A 7,243-nucleotide genomic window follows, 5' to 3' on the forward strand; every position below is an offset into this window, starting at 1 on the left:
GTCGCCTACTATTTGAAAAATGGACCGTCAAAAACAAAAAGGAAAATTCAATATGGCGACCGCAGAGCGACTACAGCACCCGTCGCCTAGTAACAGGGAAATTTAAAATAAAAAAATAATAATACATGGCGACGACTGGGCGACAAAGATCCCGTCGCCCAGTTACTTTTGACTTTGGCGACCAATTTTTTCCTCGCCATTTCGTCGTCAGTTTGCTTTTTGCGTTGGCGACCACTATTCTTCTCGCCGTGTCGTCGCCAATGGGCGACCAACACTTCCCCTCGCCAATTTTCCATCGCTAATTCATGAGTTTTTGTAGTGGAGCTAGCTTTTTATCAGGAGGACGAAGCTCGCAATAAGCAGGTTTGGGTCTTAGAAGCATTAATAATCTATGAATAATTGATGTTTTATATAATCTTCAATCTCTATCGTTGTCGATAAAGTATCTTATATATCTGAGATTTTTGAACCTTTGCATATAAACATTCCTAAGCTTTAGTAGTTTTTTGTTAAGGAAATGAACTCCAGCCCTGAGTCCATGAATCTCCCAGAGGTTGTATATGTCATATTCTTGTTTTCATCCTTGAGTGGATATTCAATTTCGTTTATAAGCTTAGTATAGTGCAAAATCTCGGATGTGGTCATGGCTGCGGTAACGATCGTGAAACCACTTTTATATTCAATGTGGATGGCTTTGCGGGTCTTGCCGCCTATATTGTGGCTACCATAACTAGTAGCTCAAAAACCTTAACATGCGGTCTCAATGCAATTCTACAGCCGATATTTTGCACTATACCTGACACTTGCATCTTAACCATTAGACTTGTAGTCTCCGAGAGCATTGGGCCCTCGAAACACTTTTTTCTATATTTCTGCATGGGGCTCACTTCATATTTGCATTTTATTCTGTTAGCTGTTAAGCATTAAGATTTTGTCGCACAGATTCAAGAATCTATTACCCAGGTCCTTATAAAACAATCGGAAGCACTTGGCAAGAAGCGTCCTGCAAACAAGGACACGGCAGGCCCATCACAACAGTCTCAAAGTTCTTACCCAAGGAGGAAGAGGAGGAGAAGAAATAGTTCTATTGAATATCAAGACTATGACGACAATGATGATGCACATGATAGTGACAAACAATTTGTTCCAGATGAACATCACAGAGAAATCAAGCCAAGGAAGGCGAGAAATAGGGGTACTGTTGGAGGTTCGCATAGTCCATCAACACCACATTTAAGTGGGGGATTTTTTGACAATAATGTACAACCAAGTAAGGAAGAACAAGGTTTATCTCCTGTGTTGACTAGTGGAACTAAAAGGCTTTCGTGGGGTAGGGGTGGTGCCCGCAGTAACAATAGGCATGGCAAGGTATAGGATGTCACGATTAAAAATGCCCAACGTATCCGCTTAGCCAAGTTAGTTGACTTTCTCCACAACATGGAGGAAAATGGTGATGAGGTATGCGATCTGGCGAGTTATTTAAATATTTTACTGTGGTTTGTCATGTTAGCTTTGATTCATGGCACATTTTAATCGGTTAAACTGCTATTTAAAAGATTCAGTTGCCACTAAACCTTTTGCTACTTTTCATTTGAGGTTGATCTCACGCTTGTTTCTTTGAAAAAGACTAGTGAGGCTGCTGGTTATGTTTATCCATTGGGTGTCAATTTTACTTTGTTTTTAGACTTAGAAGACCACTGAAACGTATATTTTTTCAGAACATAAAGCAGAATTCTGTTTCATTTGTGTTTTTCCATGAAGAATGGTTATGCATTTCAAAATTCTATGATCAATTTACAACATTACTAACGATACCAGCATAGTAGTGGGAATGTGTGCATACACAAATTTTGAGTCAAAGTAAATAAGGCAGGAAAAGGGACAGGACAGAATCTGTATCTATAGCTTTTTTGAAAATAAATCAAGTCCTCTGATTCCTTTTAACCTGGATTTGAGTGATGTTGTATGTACATCAACTTAAGTTTGAAGGTTTTGATTGAAAGTATTCAACTTAGAGCAGAGAAGCTTGTTGATGTGCTTGTTGACTACTTGTTACTATATCGAAATGAATGGTGAAAAAGAATTCACGTGGACGATAATTGAAACTAATCTATTTGTTCTTGTAGGACCCTAATCTTTTGTGATTAAGGCTTTGATGTTGTTGTATGAGATTCTCTGAGAGAACTTTTGCCTTGTGATATTTCCATCTTATGGCTTTGATCCATTTCATTGTTTCGTTTTGGGTGTTGAAATATGCAGTTTGCAGCTTTGCAAATGGCATCAAAAGAGGAAAAGTGGGGTTGCAAGATGTCAATGATTCCCACAACCATAACTCAGTTCTCCAACCATGTAACGATAAACAGTCTCAAGTTGTTGATTTGTTACAAGTCGAATTGCATAGATTGAACAGACAAGATGCTGCTCCAGGGGTTGCTGTAGCCAGCACCTGCATTTCAAATGGCGAACGCTTGGTAAGCATACATGCTATATAATTTGCGTACTTCTACATCTCAATCGATTACATTGTATAAATATGTACAAAGCATAACTCCAGCGTTTCTGCCATGTTCGTTAGATTCTATCTTACCCACGAAAGGAAGCCATGTAAAGTATAATTGCTCTTCCTATGAGTGGACTCACGGCCAAGAGCTTCACCATACAGGCAAGAACAAGTGAGTTCTAAATGCCATGCCCTGGAATCTGGATATATTGTTAACCAACCGGAAGAGATACGCCAATTCGAGATACCACATACGTGAAGAATGCCTGTAGTTTTACAGATCCTTTCTTTTACACTATAGTTTAAGTGATCCTTTACAAATTACAATTCTTTTCATACTGCCGATTTATGTAAATAGACTGGTATATTAGGATAAATTAATACCCCTCTTTAGGAATGGGCATAAGTTGATTATAGATGCAGGCAAATAATTTGTGTTTATTAAGAAACAGTTCCTAATTTTCTTTCCTATCATATTATCATACAATCATACAAATTTTATTGGAACGGTTTGGTCCGGTCTAGTCTGGTGTCTTGATTGGTCTGGTTTGGTCTGATTTTTCTGTCAAACCATATCAAATCGGATCGTGTGCAGCCCTATATTGAAAAATTCTAAAGGGCAAGTTTATAAATGATGTACATTTGTCATAATGCTATTGCTTTTAAAATTATATACTACTAGATAATCTCCGTGTGATGCATGGTTTTTTTTCATTTTGATGTAAAAAACAAATAAATTGAATAAATCCGGCATAATATTACATTAATATAGATTATTTCTTAACACACATTTTATTACATTCATGAAAAATGAAATTAAAACTTTTTTTTATAGTTATCATTATAATAATGATGAAGCAGTGGCCATTGTAAATTGTATTTATAATATAATTGTATTTTAGTGTAAGTTTTTTTTAAGTATATTTAAAAATAATATAATTATTTGTAAATGAATAAATGTTTTTTCAAATAAATATAGATCAATGGTGCTTTGTAAATTAAATATCAAAGATAATAATTTGTGCATCTTATTACATACTAGTACTATTTATTACAATGTTTTCAAATTTAATAGTATATGTTATAATCCCAACTAAAGTTTTTAATGATGGTCAAATTAATCATCTTATAATCATCCTTAACATTTAAGATTCTTATAGTTATTGTTATTCAATGACGTTATCTTTTCTTAAAGGAGGGAAAAAATCTTATGAGAAGATGACAACTCATTAATTTTTTGAGTTGCTTAATTATGTTAGATGTGTTTTGTTTTAATATATTGTATAGATGTGTCAAAACTAAAATAACAAGATGGACAAGGATTGATTCTTAGGAGACTAGCCGTGAATTATTTTGTAGCAAAGAAAAAGCTTGAGAAGAGAGCATAGGTAGATGGAAGATGAACAATTAACAAAGGAAATGAAAAACTGCTATAAAGAAAACGTGGGTAATAAATAATTTGTCTTTCAATAAACAATTTTTATTTATTTAAACAAAATTTCTGTTTCTTTAAAGAAAGCTAATTGGGACCATTTTTCATGAGAATTTGTGTCAATTCAAATCTTTTTAAAGAACTTACCTAGCAATGTATGAGAAAATTTGAGAAAAATAAGTAAATTAATATAAGAAATTCAAAAAAAAGTAACTTTAAACTTAATTCTCAAGATAAGCATTTTTTGTCCAGAGCACAAGTTCGGGGTTGTTCGCTGTTATTAACAACGAATAAAGAAGCTTTATTAAAAAAGTCAAGCATTTTACCATTTTTGACTAAACATCTTTATTCGCTCTTATCAACAGCCAACAATTACGAGGCTAATTGTTATTTTCTTGTTCCAATTTTAATTGCTATTTTTTTTTGGGCCATGTCAATTTTACAAGGCTTATTTTAAGGCTTTTAATTATTAAAAAGCTACGATTATCAACTTTCTATAATTGAATAATGCTGTGACATTAATTTCTTTCATTTTATAATTTGATATTATATTAAGATTATAATGTTGTATTGTGTGTGGTTGCTTGGTGCTTTGTGCTGGTGTGCAGAGTTCGGTCTTGCTTAGCATAGCCTCAAGTGTGTGGTGCAGGTGCAGGTGCTGGTGAAAGTTAATGCAATGTCAAGTATGTTGTTGTTCAATATCCTTGTGTCAAGTCTTCTCTACATTAAAAAGATGCCTTTTCATCAGAATAGTGATAAGAAGCATTAGTATTCTGTTATTATAGTTGTTCCTTGTATGTGTATTTAGAAGTTTGTATTAGGTTGTTATAAAGGTTGTTAGGTTCTTGTAACAACCCTTCTTTTGTCTTTTTCCTTTTCTTGTTTTGTCTTGTAAACTATATATACATAGCTTCCTTTTGTAAAAATCTTAGTTATGTGATAATAAAAAATCTTTCTGTTTTCTCTCTCTTTGTTCTTCTTTTGTTTCCTGAGAGTTTTATTGCGAGTGAAACATTCAAATCCATAAAAAGACAGTAGTGTGCAAATGTCTTCATAGAAAGCAGTCATTTGGTAATCATTAAGGTACACAGTCACATACACCTGTGTCAAACAATCAGATATATACATGCTTGACACTAACAGTTTGTGCAACTTAACAACATATTTAGCGTAAGTACTAATGGTTACCAAGAGGAAGAAGAAACAGAACAAAGTCTGGCCTTGCAAATGATTTAGTTCTGCATTTGGTGAAAATTTCACATTTGTTTGATGATGATTAGATGATATCTTCTACAATACATTCTTTATTTAGTCGAGTTTGAAAGTTTGATATTTGTTTTAGTCAAGTTTGAAGTAATCTTATGTTTCTAGCTTTTTTATTTCTTATTTTAATTTCACATTTTTAGTGATTCTTGTGTTTCTATCTTTTTGATTTCTCATTTTAATTTCACATTTTAATTTTTTGATTCTTGTGTTTATAATTTCACATTTTAGTGATTCTTGTGCTTCTAACTTTTCGATTTCTCATTTTCAGTTCTTACATGATAAGCTTCATTTTGCATGCAGTCTTATCAAAACAAGGTTATTTTGTAAATGTACTTTTGATTATGTTATATAAGTTTATGTTTGGATTTGCAGCTCTATGCTTTTTAATTAGGTACAATGAAGTGTTGTAACTCACTAAGAGTTTCTGATTGATGATTGTGTGTACAGAACCTGTTGCATTACTCAATTTCTATATTTTTTTAAATTTATTATTTTTAAAACCAAACATTGTCTATTAACAGTTTTCATTTTAGTTTATCTAAACAAAATGTGAATGAAACCAGAAAATGAAATGTAAACTAATGAAACCCAAACTCTAAAGTTTTTTGGTGAGATTGCAGCTATGATAATGTGATTGAATCCCAGAAATGCGGTTTACCGCATGCTCATTTCTTAATTATTTTAAAGCATGGGTCAAAGATTAGGCAGCCAAAACAATTTGATAAGTTTGTTTGTGATGAGATTCCATTACTGTCCGAGCCATATCTTCGTGGCCTTATGTTGTATCATATGATGAATGGCCCTTGTGGTTCATTTAAGCCAGAGAATCCTTGTATGGTGAAGTACAGTGGTAAACGCGTATGTAGAAACCGATTAAGAATTAAAATTTTGTATTCAACTGAAAATTAAATGTTGTATTCAGCTTAGAAGAAATATAATGAAATAGAAAATGAGATGAGGAATGTAGTGGAGAATGAACATAAGAGATAGAAAATGAGAGGGAGTGTTAAAAGGAAGTTTGCATAAACTAATTTTTATAGCTTGAAGTTATATTATGTGGAACTTCTCAAAGTAAACCGTGCGCTTGCAGTTATTAAAATTTGCACCTATCAAGTTTTTGGCGCCGTTGCTGGGGAGGCGACGCATAATCCTTTTGTTTTGTTGATTGATCTACTTTACACTTGCTTGTTGTCCCCTATCCTAGACCCCTTTGTGTTTAAGTTCTTTGAATGCATAGAAGAGCTCGATCTCTAGAGCAATACGACCTAGAGATCGAAGCTACTGCCCGTAGACTGAATGCCGAACGCCTAAGGCGGTTAAGGCGACAACAAGACCAAATGGCCAACAATGCTAACCGATCCTTTGGCCAACTGGGTGCGCCCACGCTCACCCAAACTTCCATTCCATGTATCGTCAAATCCGATTTCGGTACATAACGATTATTCATATTAACTTTTCATAATTTTTAATTATTAACAATTAGAGATATTAACGATTGAATAAGTGAATTGGATAAAGTGTATAAAGCAAATGAGACATTAGTAATGAATTGAAGGAAGTATTATTATGGGGTCAACGAGCCCTAATCTGATGGGCCTAGTCAAAAGGCCCAAAACCCCTAGAAGTCAGTCAAGATATCAAGAGAGCCCACCTTAAGGGTGAAATTACCAAAATACCCCTGGAACAATCAACTCATGTCATTTATTGCCATATAAATACCCTTATTTATTACCATTTAAGGTATGTCTTTTTCTCACCAAAAACTCCCTCTCTCTCAACTACTAACATTTATTTCTTGTTCCACATTTCCGACCACTGACTAGAGCGTCGGAGAGGCTTTTCGGGAAGCAACCCCCGAATAAGTGACTCTCTGTTCATTTTGCAGGTCAATAGCCGAACCCAATTTGAGTATTCGGACTCTTCAGCAGCAGGATCCATTTTACAAAGGGTCTCTTCCTTCTCACGTTAAGTTGACCAATTTCTTTGCATAAACAAATATTCATAATTCATGATTGCAACATTTTTTTAGTTGCAAAATAATAATA

General features: G+C 34.0%; 1 long non-coding RNA gene across 1 annotated transcript; it reads left to right on the forward strand.

Moving 5' to 3' along the window:
- The first annotated feature begins 362 nt into the window (after positions 1 to 362).
- LOC130806102 (uncharacterized) lies at positions 363 to 3,266 on the forward strand. The gene is made up of 3 exons (XR_009040259.1): positions 363 to 1,458; positions 2,260 to 2,471; positions 2,576 to 3,266. It is a non-coding gene; the product is annotated as an uncharacterized LOC130806102 (long non-coding RNA).
- Positions 3,267 to 7,243: the final 3,977 nt, after the last annotated feature.

The sequence above is a fragment of the Amaranthus tricolor genome, chromosome 1 (genome assembly GCF_026212465.1).
Source record: "Amaranthus tricolor cultivar Red isolate AtriRed21 chromosome 1, ASM2621246v1, whole genome shotgun sequence".
NCBI classification, from domain to species: Eukaryota; Viridiplantae; Streptophyta; class Magnoliopsida; order Caryophyllales; family Amaranthaceae; genus Amaranthus; species Amaranthus tricolor.